Raw genomic sequence first — 20,701 nt, forward strand, 5'->3', positions numbered from 1 at the left:
TCCGATATGTGCGAAGACCAGCTGGCGGGTGCGCATACGCCCACTGGAAACCCCAAGACCAGGCGTGCACCAGCCAGCTGGTCTTCAGGTTTCCAGCGCCGTGTTTCGGTTTGGGCCCTTGGTGCTGAAAACATTCCCCACCATTGCCTGAGACCATTTCCGACAGGTGTCTGTCCAATCTCTTCTTAAAAACCTCCAGTGATGTCAGTGGTGGGTTGCTGCTCGTGGTCCGTTCGTGCATGCACCGGACGTGCACCGTGCATGCAGTTGACATGCACTGGACACACAAGCGTACCGCCCCTGCGACACCCAGCTTCTCCTTGGAGGTTGCGCAGGCACTGCACACTGTGTGTGCATGCGCTATTGGCCCTGTTGCCTTAAAAACAGGTATGGAACGCAGGCGGGCTGGTGGGCCAAATGAGCCACCGTAGCAGTACGGTGGCCGCTGCTCCCGACTACTACCAGTACAGCCATACCGGGCTGTACTGGCTGAAACCCACCACTGAGTATTGGCGCAACCAGTACTCCATGAGGCTATTTGCCTATTTATTAGAATCTCACCAAACTAACTGCACTCTTTTGGAAACAATCAGATACGGGTTTCACGAATGAGTGAGAGTGGGGGTGCGGGGGTCTCCATCGCTTCTTCCATTGCAGGGATTCCAAGCTAGCCACTCTCCCCCCCCCCCGCCGCCGCCCCTAACTAGCGATTCCAGCAATCCAAGGATTTATTTCTCTTTTCTTTCCTCCTGGGTGTAGTTTCCCCATTTCCTTGACTCAATTTCATCTAGTTTATTAGTTCCCCTTTTCTCTTTCTGGCTTCCCCTCCTCCTTTTTTTTATCTTGTTTTTTTTCTGGAAAGAGAGAAGAGTTTCTACACGTGAGAAAAAAATAGTGGTTAGACCACGCCAAGGGGAAAATCCATTAGTTTTATCAATTGAGCTCTTTATTTTATAGGCGATTAATTTTAATTAGTCGTTATTAGTCCAATTAAAATACATTTATTTTTTATTTTTTTGTCCTGGCCTTGCCTGTTTTATTTTAATCTGGCTTCTGACAGGTTTACTTATGTGCATGGATATCTTTGAACACCTGTACAAACCTGTCTGGGTGCACGTTTATTGGGATGGTGGGACGGAAAGCATCTCTAACGAAACCCGGCTTTAAATTTTGAGAATGTAGTCTGTTTGGATATGCATGGGCTCTAGGCTGGATTCAAATATTGAGCTAGACTGAAGGGTGATCTACTGAGTGAATATAACAATTGTGAGTTGTAAACCATATTTTAACGTACTCCCTGAGCTCTCATTAAACCACTGCAAACAGCTAGGTATCTATGGTAACCATTTAGATACCTGTGCATTTTTTTAAAAAGCCTTCTATTTTTTTCCAAAAGAAGAAAACTGCCAAAATCCAGCCCGTTGCATTATATTTATTTCTAAAATGTTTGTGGGCTTTGCGCAAATCCACAGATTGAGGTGGCTTTAATAAATATTGATTACTCCTTTTGTTTTCTTATGCCGTGTCTACACTGCCTTAACATCTCAAAACTCCAGGCAAAGAAAACAGGCCTCTCGCCCCCGCCTGCTTACTCTCACGTGGTGGAGGCCTAAAGCAGAACAAGAGCAGGCTTGGTGTTTGCGAACAGACCAAAATGCTGACATTTCAGTTCTAAAAACAGAGATGCTAAAATTCAGAATTAAAGATTTGGCCGGGATACTTTTTACTTCTTAAATGGTTCTTCATTTGTGGTCCAGAGTTCTGGGAAGACATCTTCATGCATGCTTCTTCTTCTTCCTCCTCCTCCTCCTCCTCCTCCTCCTCCTCCTCCTCCTCCTCCTCCTCCTCCTCCTCCTCCTCCTCCTCCTCCTCCTCTTCTTCTTCTTCTTCTTCTTCTTCTTCTTCTTCCTCCCCCTCTCCCTCTCCTCCTCCTCCTCCTCCTCCTCCTCCTCCTTCCTCTCTCTTGTCTTCAGGGAAAGGGGCTTTGAGACTAGTTCATTCTGGACTCAGGCCAAGACGTAGCTAAGATTCATGTCCATTGCTTGATTGTGTGGAAATCATGTCTTGGAAATGATTTACTTTGGGTTTTAGCTAGAGGCATCCCGAAGGATCCCTCTGGATACCTTCCAAAACAAAGTCCTCTTGTGGCCCTTTTTCAAAACTGAAAAGTGACATTAACAGAATAACAGAGTTGGAAGGGACCTTGGAGGTCTTCTAATCCTACCTCCTCCTCAAGCAGGAGACCCTGTAACATTCCAAAGAAATGGCCGTCCGGTCTCTTCTTAGAAGCCTCCGCTGATGGATCACTCACAACTTCCAGAAGCTGTTCCACTGGTTGATTGTCCTCACTGTCAGGAAATGTCTCCTTAGGTCTAGGTTGTTTCTCTCCTTGATTAGTTTCCATCTGTTGCTTCTTGTCCTGCCTTCAGACGCTTTGGAGAATAGGCTGACCCACCCCCTCTTCTTTGTGGCAGCCCCTCAAATATTGAAATGCTGCTATCATCTTATCCCTGGACCTACATGGAACTACTTCTAGACAGGTTACCTCAAAGTTCTGTCTTGGGTCCAGTACTTTTCAACATTTTAATAAATGATCTAGATAAAGGGATTGAAGGCTAGCTCATCAAATTTGCAGATCACAGCAAGCTGGTGAGGATTGCCAACACTTTGGAAGATAGATACAAGATTTAGAAGGATCTTGACAGACTTTTTAGGGCATCAGCATCTTTTTTGTGCCATGGTGACCAGAACTGGATGCAGTATTCCAAGTGTGACCTTGCTAATGCAGTATTAAAGCAATACTACTATAACTTCTTGTGCTCTTGAGTGCATTGGCTTTTTTGGCTGCTGCCTCACACGACTGGCTCATATTTAAATGACTGTCCACTAGGACTCTAAGATCCCTCTCACAGTGACTGCTATTGAGCCAAGTTTCAAGCAATCTCTACCTGTACATTTGGTTTTGCCTTACTTAAGTGCAAGAGCTTAGTTTTCTCACCGGTGAATTGCATTTTGTTGAATAGGGGCAAGTGTTCAAAACTGTCAAAATCCTTCTTATTGAATTTTTTTTAATATTTTTTTTTATCTTCAAAACAAACACAACACAAAGAATCCTCCTTTTTTGCATACTGTGGAAAGTGTATCAGTTGGTTACAAAAGACTTTCGTGCATCTCTTCCACAGTCATCAACCATAATTCATATTAACTCAAGTATTTTAACTCAGATATTTAGACATATTACCATCATCACACCTCCATTTTCATTTGACTACAATTGTTTAAATGTCCTTCATCATAAAATATACCAAGATTTAAAACATAACCACATACTGGCATTTCATTTGCTATTTCTAAAATCCTCCAATAACACTGAATCCTTATGGCCTATTCTGGCTAAACATCCATAATATTTAGTAACAAAAATTTGTAATCCTCCTTTCCAAAGGACTGTTTACAATTTACATCCACTTTCCTTATGTTGTATATGTATGTATGTATGTATGTATGTATGTATGTATGTATGTATGTGTTAGATATTAGCATATATCGAGATAAGTCTTCCCTCAGGTCCGCTCCTACAGCGGGAAACAGGTATTCATCTGATTGGTCAATGGGCGTGCCTCATCCCTATAAAAGGGGAACCCTCCGACCACAGGTTAAGCTGGATCACTACTACTACTAATAAAATGAGCTGTTGAGTTACTTCGTGTCCGCAGTCTGTCTCTCGTTGCCCAGATCTAACATTGGCGACGAGGGTGGGATTGAGAGACAGATAGGACGAAGAGCGCACTTCAAGAATCTCCGGATTTGATCCAGCCCAGGAATTCGGCAGAAATTCCGGCAGCCATCTCAGATCACCGCAGCGCGGCAAATTCAAACTGAGAAAATGGCGATGCATGCTCCCCCCGCTCCTTTCGACCCAGCAACCGACGAATGGGAAGCCTTCATGATTCGCTTCGAGTGTTTCCTCGAAGCAAATGAGTACACGGGGATCACCGATGCAAGAAAGAAAAATATCTTCCTCGGCTACTGCGGAAAGGAAGTCTTCAATACGGCCAGAGACCTCACCGCGCCTACTCCAATACAAGCAGTACCGTGGGCGACGCTGAAACAAGCCTTGGAAACACATTACGCGCCAAAACCGTCCCGCCATGTCAGCCGCAAAGAATTCAACACGAGGACTCAAATGGCGGGAGAATCCATTAACCAATTTGTTGCAGCTCTACGAAGAATAGCAGCCCACTGTGAATACAGGGATTTGGAAGAGCATATCTTAGAGCAATTCATCTGTGGGGTAAGAGACATTTCGTTGCAAAAGAAACTGTTAGCCAACCCGAATCTAACCCTACAGTCAGCATTGAACAAAGCAAGAGCGTCGGAATCAGCGGAGAAATCAGCAGTGACCATACAAAGAAGGGTCAACGAAACCCAGCCGGCACCGAGACAAACCAGAGTCCACTACGAAGACGCAAGCCCCGACTACGTGGATCCCGAGTTCGAGGACAGTCACCTAATGCAGAGCAGTCACTGGAGGCCTGGGGGGAAACCCGGATCCCGCTTGCCGCCCTGCGCAAGCTGCGGAGGGAATCACCCCAGGTCTACTTGCAGGTTCAGGAACGTTGTTTGTTCGCACTGCAACAAACTTGGGCACATCGCACGAGTGTGCCGGAGCGGAGTCCCTGCCTCACGGCAGCCACCCATGTACCGCCAACAGAAGCCCAACCCAGGGGCTTGGCGAAATCAAAAAGGGCGCCCAGAGAGAAATCCACAAGTGTTTACCCAGAGAGAAACTCCCCAAAGAGCTGAACGAGCGTATTCCCAGAGAGATTACTCACAAGAAAGTGAGCGAGCGTATCCCCAGAGAGAATTCACACAGAGAGCCGAAAGAGCGTTCTACCAAGACGCTCAACGAGAGTATTTTCAGGATATAGACGATGAGATAGAGTTGACCCAGAGAGAGGAGTTGCGAACGTATCTCACCACGATACATCAGGTCCGCCCTAAGCGGCCCAAAAGGCTGAAAGTCACAGTCCTCTTGGAGGGCTCACCCTGCGAGCTGGAGGTTGACACAGGATCAACCCTGACGATCATTTCATGGGCATCCATGAAACAGGCCATTCCCGGCCTCAGAAAGAGCCAACTGCGCGCTCCTGACGTCCTGCTACGAGACTACCAGGGGAACCAAGTCCCCATCGTGGGCCAAGGCACATTCCACATCCAGTTTAAGGACATCGAAGCCCAGCTGCCCGTGACCATCTCCAGCGCGCCATTGCAGAACCTCCTGGGGCTTGATTGGTTTGAAGCCCTGGGATTAGAAGTCACCGGAATCAACGCCGTGAGAAACAGCAGCGCTGAAAAGATCTTTAAGGAGTTCGAGGATGTGTTCAGCTCCGGTCTTGGTAAGTATGTGGGCAAACCAATATCGTTCAATTTAGATCCAAATGTGGCGCCAATCCGACTTAAACCGAGACGAGTGCCTTTTGCACTCCGCCCAAAAATAGATAAAGAGATAGATAAGTTAGTGGAACAAGGAATCCTTGAGCCGGTAGATCACGCGCGTTGGGAGACACCTATCGTGACCCCAGTTAAGTCAGACGGATCAGTCCGCTTGTGCGCAGACTATAAATGCACAATTAATGTCGCGCTACAACAGAGCGCATATCCGGTGCCCGTAGTACAGCACCTATTGCACTCATTGGGGCCAGGAAAGGTTTTCGCTAAGTTAGATATGGCACAAGCTTACCAGCAACTGCCAGTAGATAGCGCCACAGCGGAGGCCCAGACTATAGTGACGCACAGAGGAGCGTTTAAATGCAACCGGCTACAATTCGGCGTAAGTATTGCTCCAGGATTGTTCCAGAGCGTCATGGAACGACTGTTGCAAGGGATACCGGGAGTCGTCCCATATTTTGACGATATCTTGGTGTCCGCTGCAAACGAGGAGCAACTAAACAAAAGAGTCAGATCTGTTTTGGCCAGAATCAGAGAGAAGGGCCTCCGCCTTAAAAAAGAAAAATGCCAAATTAACGTGCCTAGTGTAGAATTCCTGGGTTATAGAATTGATGGTCAGGGAATTCACCCCACTGAAAAGAAAATTAAGGCAATCCAGGACGCCCCCACACCACGAAATCAAACCGAGTTGCAGGCCTTCCTCGGACTACTTAATTTCTACAGCGTTTTTCTGAGACAGAAGGCGACCGTTGCTGAGCCACTACACCGTCTACTCCAGAGGAACGCACCATGGAGATGGGGACGAGCCGAAGCTGCAGCATTCGCCGGGGTAAAGCGCCTGCTCACCACTGACTCACTACTTGTGCAATACAGTCAAACCCTCCCGCTGGTATTGACCTGCGACGCATCGCCTTTCGGGGTTGGAGCAGTCCTCAGCCACAGGATGCCCGACGGGAAAGAAGCACCCATTGCTTTCTACTCCAGAACTCTTTCATCGGCCGAAAGGAACTACAGCCAAATGGACAGAGAAGCATTGGCTGCCGTTGCAGGTGTGAAACGTTTCCATGAATACCTCTACGGCCGCGATTTTGAACTCATTACTGATCACAAACCGCTGTTAGGACTTTTGGCGGGAAATCGCCCCACTCCGGTCTCCCTTTCTCCACGTATGACCAGGTGGACTGTTTTCCTGGCTGCGTACTCTTACAAGTTAATTCATCGACCGGGCTCCACTCTAGGGCACGCAGATGCGCTCAGCCGTTGCCCATTACCAGACATTTTGCCAGACCCCACTCCAGAAGTACCGGTATTGCTCATTGACTGTTTGGATTCGGGACCGGTTTCTTCTTACGATGTCGCAAGGTTCTCCTCGAAGGACAATTTAATAAAACAAGTGCAAACTTGGGTATGGAGGGGGTGGCCGAAGGGAAATGTGGGCCCGGAATTCAAAATGTTTTGGTCTAAACGGGACGAACTCTCCGTGTTACAGGGATGTTTGTTGTGGGGGGATCGAGTTGTTATTCCTTTTGCTCTACGAAAAAAGGTATTGAATGCTTTACATATGGGTCATCCGGGGATCGTGAGAATGAAAGCGTTAGCGAGAAGTTATGTGTGGTGGCCCAATATGGACAAAGAAATAGAGGAGTGGGTGGCCACTTGCGACCCATGCCAGGAGTCGAGACCAGCACCCCCGGAAGCGCCCGCCACAGAATGGGAGAAACCCAAGGCACCCTGGTCACGCATTCATATTGATTTTGCAGGACCATTCCAGGGTCAAACCTTCCTCATAGTTGTAGATGCTTATTCTAAATGGTTAGATGTAGTCCTAATGACATCAACCACGGCAGAGGCAGTTATAAAGGTTCTTAGGCGGCTTTTCGCCACCCATGGTCTACCAGATCTGTTAGTATCGGACAACGGGCCCCAATTCACGGCCATGCAGTTCGAAACATTTTTAGCAGGGTTGGGAATCAGACACGCCCTCATCGCGCCATTCCATCCAGCGTCCAATGGTCAGGCAGAAAGAATGGTGCGGTTCGCGAAAGAGGCCCTCGCCAGGATGGGCCCGGGGGATTGGCAAACACGCATTGACCATTACCTCCTCATTCAACACATTACCCCGAGCGCAACGACGGGTAGAAGCCCCGCTGAACTACTAATGGGTCGCCGCCTACGGTCTCACCTGGACAGGCTCCACCCGAATTATTCTACCTCGGCTCCCCCAGACTCTACAAGTAAGGTCAGATCTTTTAGAGAAGGAGACACTGTTTATGCTCAAAATTACACAGGGGGGACATTGTGGATACCGGCGAGGGTCATTGGCATCATGGGCCCTCGATCGTATTTGTTAGAGCTTGAAGATGGGCGGAATTGGAGAAGGCACATCGATCAGCTTCGAGGTCGCCTAGCACAATCCAACTTACGGGATGAGGGCGAAAGTTTCCTGTCCACAGAAAGACAACCGCAGGGAAACTTCATCCCAGGAAACGACGACACCGGCGAGCTAAGCGGGGGACAGGACATCACGCACGCAGCTGAGCAACCCCCCGTCATCACAGCCGCTGAGCAACCCCCCGTCATCGCAGCCGAACAAGATACCAGGGAAAAGAGCATCGAAAACGCAAGACCTCCAGAAACAGAAAAAGCACCCGATCCTGCAACCACTTCAAACCAACAGGAAACCAGTCCTGCAAGTACTTCAACGCAACCTGAACTCCGACGTTCCTCCCGAGCAAGACAAACACCCACCTACCTAAAGGACTATGTCACCTACCGCAACGTCCCATCTAGGAGGGGAGGGGTGTTAGATATTAGCATATATCGAGATAAGTCTTCCCTCAGGTCCGCTCCTACAGCGGGAAACAGGTATTCATCTGATTGGTCAATGGGCGTGCCTCATCCCTATAAAAGGGGAACCCTCCGACCACAGGTTAAGCTGGATCACTACTACTACTAATAAAATGAGCTGTTGAGTTACTTCGTGTCCGCAGTCTGTCTCTCGTTGCCCAGATCTAACAGTATGTATGTATGTATGTATATATATGCTGGTTTTGTTGTATTCGGGTCTTTTCCCGTGTAAGGTTGAGATTGTCTTTGCAACGTTTCGGCAGGATCTCACCTGCCATCTTCAAGCTGTGGGCTTAAAATGTGATCGGAGCTGCCGTCTTTCTGTAAGTCTTGGTGGGAGGGGATGGGGTGCTGGCTTTGTTTCAGTAAGTGGAATGATTGGTTGTGTGGTTGTATCATGATTGGTAGATTGGTGCTGATTGGTGCAGGCTGTGTGTGCATTGTTGTTTTGTATTTTAATGGCTTGGGTGGTGGGTGGTGTTCGTTTGTTGGCTAGGGCTGGTTTCCAGATGTTTGGTAGGCGGGAGGTATCATCACGTTTGTTCATGCTGTGGGGGTGTTTCTCTATTTCGATGGCTTCCATGATTATTCTCTTGTGGAGGTGTTCTGTTTTGGAGATTAACCTGGCTCCTTCAAAGTTGATTTCATGTCCTGTAGCTTTAAGGTGCTGGAAAAGGGAGGAAGTTTTTTCTTTTTTTCTTACTGCGTTCTTGTGTTCTGTGATGCGTGCATTTATTCTTCTGTTTGTTTGTCCTATGTATATTGCTGGGCAGATTTTGCATGGTATTTTGTAGACTCCTTGGTTTTCTAACTGGATTTTGTCTTTGGGGTTTCTTAAGTTGTTGGCTATTTTTTGGTCAGTGGTGAAGGCTGTCCTGATATTGTGCTTGTGGAGAATTTTGCTGATTTTATCTGTGGTGCCTTTGATATAAGGGAGGAGGGCGATGCCATTGTCCTGTTCTGTGTCTTGGTTTTTTGGGGGAGTCTCCTTTTGGATTAGGTTGGTGATTGTTTTTCTTTGGAATCCATTTGTGAGTTTGTGTAATTCAGTTTTCAGGTGGTCTTTGTCGGCTAGGCATTTGGTTCTGGAGATGAGGGTCTTGGCTACAGAGTTGATCTGTGCAGGGTGGTGATGGGATTGTGCATTTAAGTAGCGGTTGGTGTGTTTTTTTTTTGTGGTAGATGGTGTGTCCTAGGGAGCCATTAGGTTTTTTGTAGATTAGGACATCCAGAAAGGGAAGTTGGTTGTTTGCTTCTATTTCCATGGTGAATTGTATTTTGGGGTGTAGGCTGTTGAGATGTGTGAGGAAGTTGTCCAGTTTTTCTTTTCCGTGTGGCCAAATCACGAAAGTGTCATCAACATATCTAAGCCAGAGTTTGGGTTTGTGTTCAGATTTGTCTAAGGCGTTGGTTTCAAAATGTTCCATGTATAAGTTTGCAATGACAGGTGAGAGGGGTGATCCCATGGGTGCTCCTTCTATCTGTTTGTATCTTTGTCCATTATGGATGAAGTATGTGTTGGTTAGGCAGTGGTTGGTCAGGTCCAGGATGTGTTTGGGGGGGTTGCGTTTTTTCTGGATGGCTGTCAAGGCTTCTTTTATAGGCACTTGGGTGAAGAGAGATATGACATCGAAACTCACAAGTAGGTCGCTGGGTTGTATGATTTGTTTCTTTATTGTTTCTATGAAGTGGAGTGAGTTTTGTATGTTTGAGGTGATGGTTTCTGCGTAGGGTTGGAGTTGTTTGGCGAGGAATTTGGCAAGATTCTGTAGAGGTGAGCCTATGGAGCTGACTATGGGTCTGAGTGGTGTTCCTTCTTTGTGTATCTTGGGGAGCCCATAGAGTTTGGGGCATCTGGAAGATTTCTCTCTGGGGATGATTCTTTGCTGGATCTCTTCACTGATGGCAGAGGCTTTTATTTTGGATTTGGTGGTTTTTTCCAGGTAGGTGGTGGGGTCTGTGTTTATAGGTTTGTAAGCAGGGTCTTGGAGTAGGTTGGATAGTTTGGCTTGGTAGTCAGATGTGTTCATCACCACTGTGGCGTTTCCTTTGTCTGCTGGGAGAATGATTATGTTGTTGTCTTTCCTCAGGTTGGAGAGTGCTTTTTCTTCCTGTTGCTGTAAGTTGCTTCTGGGTGGATTGCTGGAGCAAAGGACGTTGCTGACTGCAAGTCTGATTTTATTGGCTTCATCTGGGTTGATTTTGATGAGTGTAGCTTCAACTCCGCATATGATGTCTTCAGTTGGGATGCGTTTAGGGGCAACTGCAAAGTTGAATCCTCTGGAAAGGACATTGGTTTCAGCTGTGGTGAGGGTTCTGTCTGATATGTTGTGTACTGTTTGTTTCATGAGCTGCTGAGGAGGGGGGTTAGGCTTCTGTCGTTTTTCTAGTCTGTAGAGTTTGTTGGAGTGTTTTTCTGTCTTATAGAAGGTTTCTTTTTCTGTTCTCCAAAGGGCTAGTAGTTTGAATTTGTCCCAGAGTGCTGGGTGGATTTTTTTGCTGAGTTTGAGGTGAAGAGTGAGTAGGTCCCGGTTGGTTTGGTCTAGTAGGAATCTTTTCCTGTGGAGTTCGTTTCTGATTAGGGCTAATTCGGTTCTTTTCAGGATCCTTTCGGTGGCTGAGGTTTGTGAATGGAATTTTAGTTGGAAGCATGTGGGGATCAGGCTTTTGTCTCGGCAGTTGCGTAGGAATGTTAGGTCACATAAGATGGTGGCTCTTCGGACTTCAGGTTTCTCATAGGATCTGGTGAGCAAGAAGGTTTCCTCCCCGTAGAGGTAAGATATTTCTTTTCGTAGATTTTCACGGGTGTAGGTATGCTGGTTTTGTTGTATTCGGGTCTTTTCCCGTGTAAGGTTGAGATTGTCTTTGCAACGTTTCGGCAGGATCTCACCTGCCATCTTCAAGCTGTGGGCTTAAAACAGAACACCTCCACAAGAGAATAATCATGGAAGCCATCGAAATAGAGAAACACCCCCACAGCATGAACAAACGTGATGATACCTCCCGCCTACCAAACATCTGGAAACCAGCCCTAGCCAACAAACGAACACCACCCACCACCCAAGCCGTTAAAATACAAAACAACAATGCACACACAGCCTGCACCAATCAGCACCAATCTACCAATCATGATACAACCACACAACCAATCATTCCACTTACTGAAACAAAGCCAGCACCCCATCCCCTCCCACCAAGACTTACAGAAAGACGGCAGCTCCGATCACATTTTAAGCCCACAGTTTGAAGATGGCAGGTGAGATCCTGCCGAAACGTTGCAAAGACAATCTCAACCTTACACGGGAAAAGACCCGAATACAACAAAACCAGCATATATATATATCATTATCCCTCCTATATTTGACTGTATCCCGTATCATAACATTTTCCCCCCTAATAATCAAAACTTAACTAAAGTTAACTTAGTTCTTTTTTATTAGCCTTTATATATAACCAAAAAGATTTCTAATCTTCCTTTCATGGGTACCATTCGGTATTCATATCCAATTATTACTTATCATAACAATACATATGTATACATTATTATCATTATCAATTATTTATTTGATTATATCTATTGTCACTAAATTTCCCTAAGTTTAACTAGTTTTAAATTATACACTTCCATCTATTAACCTGTATCTTTCCAGTAGCAAAACAGTCTCCTGTCTTCTGCCATTTGTGGTATCAGTCCTCTAATCATCCCCTTGATCAAATTTGTATGGACTCCTCTTAGCAACTCATTGCTTATTTAGTCTCTCATGTAATTTTGATGCCCTTCTTCTGTTTTCTTAATCAGCTTATCTTTAATTGTCAGTAGTGTTATCAATGATGTTGCTAATAAAATTTCTCTCTTTAAATCCATAAATTCTTTTGTTTTTTCTTCTTCTGTATCTTGCCATCTGGGGTAGAGTTCCCCTCCATTTAATTCCTCTTTCAGTGTTCCACTCTTTCCATTTCCAGACACAAACCCATCACCATAGATATCCGAGGATTTAGATTCTTTATGGTCATTTTCCTCTTCGGTTTTTAGGACTCTAACCTCCACTTTTTCTACTTGATAAACATCTCCAACTTCTTCATCATATTTAACTGTTAGATGCTCTAGGTTTTCCAACTTCTTCTCCATTTTCTCAAATGTATTTGATAATTTCTGAATTTCTAACAATATATTTTATAGGCTTAGAGTTTCTTTCTGCTGTTGAAATTGTGCCATTATCTCCAGCTGACAAACACTGCTGCTCTGGCTTGGAAGGTTTTTACAAGATTAAGCATAAATTCACAATAAGGTCTTATTTTCACTTTTCTCTAGTTAAAGATATACTTCAAAGGAACATCTGTATGCTTTTCTTCTTATCACTCTCTATAAACAAACAGTGAGACTTTGAAGTGCCAAGCCAGAATAATCAGTTAGGAAAGAAAAAGTGTTTTGTTTCCAATACACAAACTTCCAACCTCCGAGTAGCAGTGTTTTTCTTTCCCTCTGTTGTTACAATTTTCTTTGTTTCCTTTTGTATCTTTTTTATATTCCAAGTTTTAAAAAAGTCAAATTCTTGAGTGAGTTAGAGAAGAGGGGGAAAAAAGCCACAGTAATGAAGAAGGAGAATTTTAGTCCATAGGTTGCAAAGAATAATAGTAAAAGAAAAAAAATAGAAGAAGAAAACTTAATCCATTTGTTTTAAAAGGCTTGCATAAATTCCATCCATGAACATAGCATTTAAAAAGTAAGATAACCCACTGTCCAAAACCATTCAAAGCTTAATTCCATGCTTATTTCTTCTGTTCTCAAATTTAAATTAACTAAGTTTTTTATAGGCAGTCTCTTTTAAAACGGCAAAAATTCCTCACCAGCTGGAAACACTTTCTCTTTCTGTATCCTTCCATTTTGAAGCTGACTTAATCAGCCTAATGGCTGGGTTTTTTGTCGCCGACTTGAAGAACTTCTCTTGTATCTATCAGGGACTTTGCGATGTCCCTAAGATCAGCAAGACGTATTCTTCCTGTTCACCATCTCTGCGGGACGGTTTAGGTCCGATTGGACCACCCAGCAGCAAAAGTATCAGCTGCGGTCTCAGAGCATCGAGACCGCACGTCTGTATTATCGCGACATTGGCTCCTCCTCCATTATTGAAAATTTCTTATTTTCTTTTTAAAATTTTCTTATTAAGAATTTCTTGCTGAAAACTTACTGAAAATAAATTGATAGGGATCAACTTATTTTCCAAAGCACCTTTGACACAAAACTTGGAGGTGCCCTTTTTTTTAACTAAAGGGAAAATATAAAACGCTCCCCTTTGGACCGTGATTTAAGCATAGAGCATTTGTCGTCTCACTGATTGCCCGAAGCATTTTGCTGGTGTTAAGAAGTGACTGATGGGGCCTTCCAAACAACGTGTTTATTCCTCCCCTTTCAGCCTACGTGTCAAGAAGAAAGGCTGACTCCCCCCTTTTATTTATTTTTATTTTTAAAAAAGAAGAAAAGCAACTAAATCCGTATCAATAACGTGATAATTAACTCCCTCTGGGTTTGCCAAAGGCTTCGTTCAGTTCTGCTATGCCCTCTGGCATTATTCCACCGTTTGACAATTACGAGGAAGAAAAGCCAAAGACTTGGGAGAGGCTTTAGCTGTTTAACCCTGGGAAGACCAGAGAAATGATTTGGAAGCTATGGATTAGGGGAGGAAATGGAGGGATGGGTGTTCTTGTCAGACATCTGGGCCTAGGAGGCTTAGAGCACAGGACAGAGAATCATAGGACTGGAAGAGACCTTGGAGGTCTTCTAGTCTAACCCTCTGCTCTAGCAGGGGACCTAATGCCATTCCAGACAAGTGGCTGTCCAGCCTCCAGTAATGGAGCACCCACCACCACTGAAGGCGTTCCGCTGGTTAATTATTTTCACTACTAGCAAATTTCTCCTTAATTCTAGGTTGCTTTTCGTAATCTATTTCCATCCATTGCTAAGGGATCTTAGAGGTCTTCCTGTCCAACCCATTGCTCAAGCTCATATACCAGGGATGGGGAACCTTTTTTTGCCTCGGGTGCCAAAAGCACAAGTGTGCCCACCCCCATAACTTAGTCCCCTCCCCGTGTTGTGCCCGCTGTGCACGGCTTTCTTGGAACCTGGGGAGGGCAGAAACAGCCCCGTTTTCAAACTTCTGGTGGGCCTGGTAGGTCGGTTTTTGCCCTCCCCGGGCTCCAGAGGCTTTCTAGGAGCCTGAGGAGGGCGGAAACAGCCTCCCCCACTCCCTGGAGGCCCTCCGGAGGCCAAAAACCTCCGGGTTGCCCATAGGGCCATTTTTTGCCCTCCAGAGACTTCAGGGAAGCCTCCTGAAGTCTCCGGAGGGTAAAGAATGGCCCAACGCACAAACCGTAAGTCCATCCCCAAATTTCTGGTTTGCCCTTTGGGCAATTTTCTTTGCTTTCCGGAGGCTTCAGGGGGCTTCCCTAAAGCCTCCGGGGTGCGAAAAAAGGCCAAAAATGAAAGCCAAAATAGAGCTGACAGGGCAATGCCTCGCATGCCCTAAGAAATGGCTCTGCATGCCACCTGTGGAACACCTGTCATAGGTTCGCCATCACGGCCTTATACCATTCTGGTCTCTTCTTGAAAAATTCCAGTGATGGAGCACTCACAACTTCTGGAGGCAAGTTGTTCCACTGGTTGATTGTTCTCACTGTCAGGAAATTTCTCCTCAGTTCTAAGTTGCTTCTCTCCTTAATTAGTTTCCACCCATTGCTTCTTGTTCTACCCTCAGGTGCCTTGGAGAATAGCTTGACTCCCTCTTCTTTGTGGCAGCCCCTGAGATATTGGAAGACTGCTATCATGTCTCCCCTAGTCCTTCTTTCTCTTAAGCTAAACATACCCAGTTCCTGCAACCGTTCTTCATATGTTTTGGGCTCCAGTCCCCTAATCCTCTTTGTTGCTTTTCTCTGCACTCTTTCTAGAGTCTCCACATCTTTTTGTAATATTGTGACCAAAATTGGATGCAGGTATATCAAGCCAGTTTACTTTTACTTTTCACAATCTTCCTGGGCGAGAAGTAATAAAAATAACACACAATGTTATTAACTACAGTGAATACATTATTGTTTTGCAAAAGTGTCATAACCCACACTGCTTGGAGAAGTGCATCACCTGGATAGTATCCAAAACAGTTAAATACAACAAATAAACACAACTAAAAAGCTGAATAGAAAACCCAGCATGAATGGAATCACTGCAGCCTCCGGCCTATTTCTAGTGGCATGACCTGATCGTTGGTGCCAAGCTGATGTGCGATACATCTGTGGCACAGCGCTGTGATTTGCACTAGTTGTACATCACACCAAAACAGAGACTACAACATAACCTGCAGGCTTGAATCAATACAACATAATTGCTGCAGGGTTAAAAACACCCTGCAGAAAATAGGAAAACCAAAATGAATAGGGTAACTGCAAAAATTCTCTTCTGCCAACAAGCCCTGGTGAGCCATAAGTGTTTCACCTACATTGATACAGAGTAGGTCCTTTGAAAGATTCTGGGAAGTTTCTTAAAAATCATATTTGAGGTTGCTTTTTCCCCTGGGACGAAGCCGAGGTCTGGAGTGCCTGCTTAGGAAAGGAGTTGAATTTCTAAGTAAAAGTACTGTGCTTACAAACACTGAGAGGGTGAGTTTAAGAGAGCCTCTCCAGGGCTTTCATAAAAAAAAGAAGAAGAAGAAAGAGAAAACTTCAGCATGGCTATAACACAAGTGAAACTTTTTCTTCTTTTGCTGGATTTTGAAAATCTTGGAATTTGTCTTTTGGCCGCAGCCAACTGGAATGTACAAGCAGAAAGACCTGGAGGCTGTGAGTTTGTGCTCCCCAGAATATCTAACTTGGACTTTGCTTTCTTGTTTAAGGTATTTTGAGGAGAAAGATGCGATATACAATTAAGTATCAGTATAATCTTTATTGTCATTGTACTTAAATACAACGAAATTGGTTTTAACCTCATGGGTGCAAAATTATAACAGAAATGAAAAAAGAAAAGGAAAAAAAAACTAGTGTATGCATGGAGTTATTGTGGTTGTATTTAAAAGTCTGACAGCCCAAGGATAGAAACTATCTTTAAACCTGTTTGTTCGGCTGCCTATACTTCGATGTCTACCGCCTGATGGTAGAAGTGCAAAGAGACACTGACCAGGGTGTGAATCATCTCTGAGTATCTTCCTTACTCTGCTTACTCGCCCTGAGGGGAGCCTGTGCTGAGCTTCAGCGTGGAAGATGTAAAGGACCCAATCCTTACTGTTTGTGGACGGTCCATCAGGAAGTCTTTGATCCATTCACAAGTGAGGGGAGGGAAATTCCATAGCTTAAAATAAACTTTATAGCAATAGCACTTATAATTCGTAGTGCTTTACAGCCCTCCCTAAGCGGTTTACAGAGTCAGCCTCTTGTCCCCAACAATCCGGCTCCTCATTTTACCCACCTTGGAAGGACAGAAGGCTGAGTCAACCCTGAGCCGGTCAGAATTGAACTCTTGGCAGTGGGCAGAATTAGCCTGCAATGCTGCATTTTCACCACGCCGCCCCTAAGGCTCAGTGGTTTATTTGAAGAAACATTCCTGCAAGTCATACATAACTTTAGGTTATTAATGAACACCAGGTTTGTTTTGATTTTACTTAAAATTATAGATGTCTTATGATGTTCTAAGAGAGCATCCAAAGTATGGTAATTTAAGCAAATAAAATTTTGGGATTAATTTGGTGATTCATTTTGTTATTTTCTTGGTTGTGTTTGGTATTCTCGTGAGTCTTCTCTAATCCCAAAGTTTAAGAGCATCAATAGTATTTCTCTTCTGCTTCTTCAAAATCTACTTAATGGATTGGTTTTTTAAATTTTAATGTATTTCTCCCTACCACCTGGCGAACCTATGGCACATGCGCCACAGGTGGCACGCGAAGCCATATGTTAGGGCATGCGAGGCATTGCCCTATCAGCTCCAGCATGCCAGCTGACTTCAGCCTTCATTTTCGGCCATTTTTCGCCCTCCGTAGGCTTTCCCGAAGCCTCCGGAGGGAGAAAAACAACCCAACGCACAAACCGGAAGTTCAGGAATGGACTTCCGGGTTGCCAGTAGTGCCGTTTTTTGGTTCTCCGGAGGGCAAAAAACAGCCCTACTGGCAACCCGGAAGTCCATTCCTGAACTTCCGGTTTACCTGTAGAGGAGGTTTTCACCCTCCGGAGGCTTCAGGAAAGCCTCCGGAGGGCAAAAAACAGCCGAAAATGAAGGCCGAAGTCAGCTGGCCAGCGCATGCATCAATGCTAGAGCTGGCAGGGCAATGCCTCATGTGCCCTAACAAATGGCTCCGCATGCCATTACAAGTATAGGGTCTCCTGCTTGAGCAGCGGGTTAGATTTGAAGATCTCTAAGGTTCCTTCCAACTTTGTTATTTGCACGGCCACCCACTCCTCTCAGTGAGTTTGGGTGGCTTACCAGAATAGGAGTCTTGTCTTCTTTGAAACAGAATGAGGAAGTGTGCTTATTATCAGATTAAATAAATGGCTTGCTTTTCTGGACATGAGCAGATTAATCCAAAATGATCTTCTGTACTGCAGGTCACCATCGCAGAATCCAGATGCTTGTAAGATAAGCAATGGTGTCTCACTTTTGCACAGTTTGAGGGTCACCATTTTAGGAACCAGGAAATATTTTGGTGTTCTGCTTACTGTAGTTTAACAATAAAAGCCACATTCTCTTCTTGACAACTGGCATTCTGAAGGATCTTGAAGAATGCAAAGGCTTAGTAGTCAGGGATTGGGTTCAGACAGCAAACTTAACTTGGTTATTTAAACAATCCATTATCTCAACTTGTAGGATTACATTGTTGACAGTTGAGTATAAAATTAAGGTAATCCAGATTTTGGATCTATGCCATACAGTGATGGGTAAATTAGAAGGTCTGCGTTTACATTCTACACTAAATCAGGAGTATCCAACATTGACAATTTTTAAAACCTGTGGATTTCAACTCCCAGAATTCCGCAGTCAGCATAGCTAGCTGGGGAATTCTGGGAGTTGAAGTCCACAAGTTGTAAAAGTTACCAAGGTTGGCTATCCTGCACTTAATCATAGAAAAATTAAGCTGGGTTGATATACATTGCATGGATCGGCTATTAGGTCCTTAAATGCCCTGATTAAACATCACAAATGACCCCAAATTCCTGGATTTCCCCCACACACACACTTCTATTAGCCCAGAGATTAGTCAATATGTCCTTTCTCTTCTTTTCTAAAACATTTCCTCCTCATTTGTCCAAGAGAAGAAACAAGATGGAGAAATGAGGTGACATGGCTGATTGCCATTTAATTTTTTGCAATAAACCTGCAAACAGGCAAATACTTTTATAGGCTTTTGTAGGTTTTATATTTCTGGCAACAGGAGAGTGAGAGCTAAGTCAAAATCATTCAGCAGTTTCTCTGAAGTGGTCACGAGGGACTTCTCCCGAGCTCCCGCTTTCTCCGTGAAGAGGGTTTGTTGTTGTTTAATATTCAGGAAGTACCTGGAACATTTGAAGTTATAATCAGGAGGATTAAAAAAAATACCTGCTTAGATGCAAAATCTCTGATCCTGGGGATACGAACTTGAAAGGAATGCCAGCATGATTCGCTTAACACAGGAACAAATAATTGTCTACAGAGGTTGTCCTCACTTACTAACGGGCAACTCTGTTGCTAAGCAATGCGGCCCTAAAGTATAGTATCATATGACCACATTGATATATGATGTTTGTTTTGTTGCAGCCGTTAAGCAAATGCCACGCAGGGAAGTGCTGTGTCACACGACCGTGATTTGAGGCTTTTCTTGTTGGAAGTCAGCTGTGCACGCAGGATGCTATGAGTGTCATAAATGTGTAACAGCGGCAGCAAAAATGCTCTATACACAAAAATTGAAATATACTTTCATTCACACCATGGATGATGGCTGTAAAAACTGATGGAATTAGCAAATTAACACTTTAAATAAAGAAAAGGAAGCAACTAACTTTGTTTTCTTCTTGGAAACCACTTCTGGACTTTGTGCTTGAAGTGAAAAAAAACCATGAAAGTTTGATTTTGGGTGTTGTTGACTAGATAGATTTGTTATTATAGGAATGGTTTGTGTATTTTATTAAGTCAAAGTAAAATGTGCTGCTGTAGGTTATTATCTTATTCTACTGCACTAAAAAAGTGTCAGAAATCAATGGTTTTCCTTCTTTTTTCTCTTTTCCCCTACACTTTTTCCTCTTCCCCTTTTCCTCCATGACTTCCCTACTATTTTCATTTTTCTTTGTATATTTTGATAAAGTTAGAAAATTTGGAACTCAGAAAAACAATGAATAAAATATTAACAAGTAACCCCAAAATATGCAACAATTATCAAGTGTCCAAATCACCAGCTTGTGACTGTGAGGATACTGTCACAGCCACAGTTTTGAGAACCAGTTGTAAATCTCTTTTTTTCAATGCCACTGTAACTTACAATGGCCACTGAGCAACCATTTTAACAGAATAACAGAGTTGGAATGGACTTTGGAGGTCTTCTAGTCCAACCCCATGCCCAAGCAAGAGACTCTATACCAGAGGTGGTATTCAGCAGGTTTTGACCAGTTCTGGAGAACCGGTAGCAGAAATTTTGAGTAGTTTGGAAAACCGGTAAATACCACCTCTGACTGGCCCCACCCTCATCTATTCTCTGCCTTCCGAGTCCCAGCTGATCAGGAGGAAATGGGGATTTTGCAGTAACCTTCCCCTGCCACGCCCACCAAGCCCCGCCCACCAAGCCATGTCTCACCCGCCAAGCCACGCCCACAGAACCAGTAGTAAAAAAAATTGAATCCCACCACTGCCCTATACCATTCCAGACAAGTAGCTGCCCAGTCTCTTCTTAAAAGCCTCCTGTGATGGAGCACCCACAAGGTAAGCCCTTCCACTGATTAATTGTTCTCATCGTCAGGAAATTTCTCCTTAGTTCTGGGTTGCTTCTCTCTTTGATGGTAAGGGAGGACCATCTATATATATGTCTGAAATCTTGCAAGATTATTTGTCTGGAATTTTTTTTCTTAAATATTGCACTTTACCCCTTCTCCAAACAAAAGTTGACAGCCTGGCAATCTTCCATGAGGTTTTAAGTACTTTTAAGGCAGGACTGCTAAAGCCCCATGAAATGAGACATTCAAATGATGTATCTCTTTATCATAGTTCTATTACTATCTATCTATCTATCTATCTATCTATCTATCTATCTATCTATCATCTATCACTGCTCTCAGCTAAGAGATGGATGGATGGATGGATGGATGGGTGGGTGGGTGGGTGGGTGGGTAAGGTAGGTAGGTAGGTAGGTAGGTAGGTGGGTAGAATCTGATATTTTAAAACCCAAGTAAGGAAAAAGAAAAAGAA

The 20,701-nt window shown here is 44.4% G+C and overlaps 1 protein-coding gene across 4 annotated transcripts in view; it reads left to right on the forward strand.

The window, feature by feature from the left end:
- MEGF11 (multiple EGF like domains 11) overlaps window positions 1-20,701 on the forward strand; it is a 669,285-nt gene that overhangs the window by 431,712 nt on the left and 216,872 nt on the right. The window lies entirely within an intron of this gene.

The sequence above is a fragment of the Natrix helvetica genome, assembly GCF_964273705.1.
Source record: "Natrix helvetica genome assembly, chromosome: 12".
NCBI classification, from domain to species: Eukaryota; Metazoa; Chordata; class Lepidosauria; order Squamata; family Natricidae; genus Natrix; species Natrix helvetica.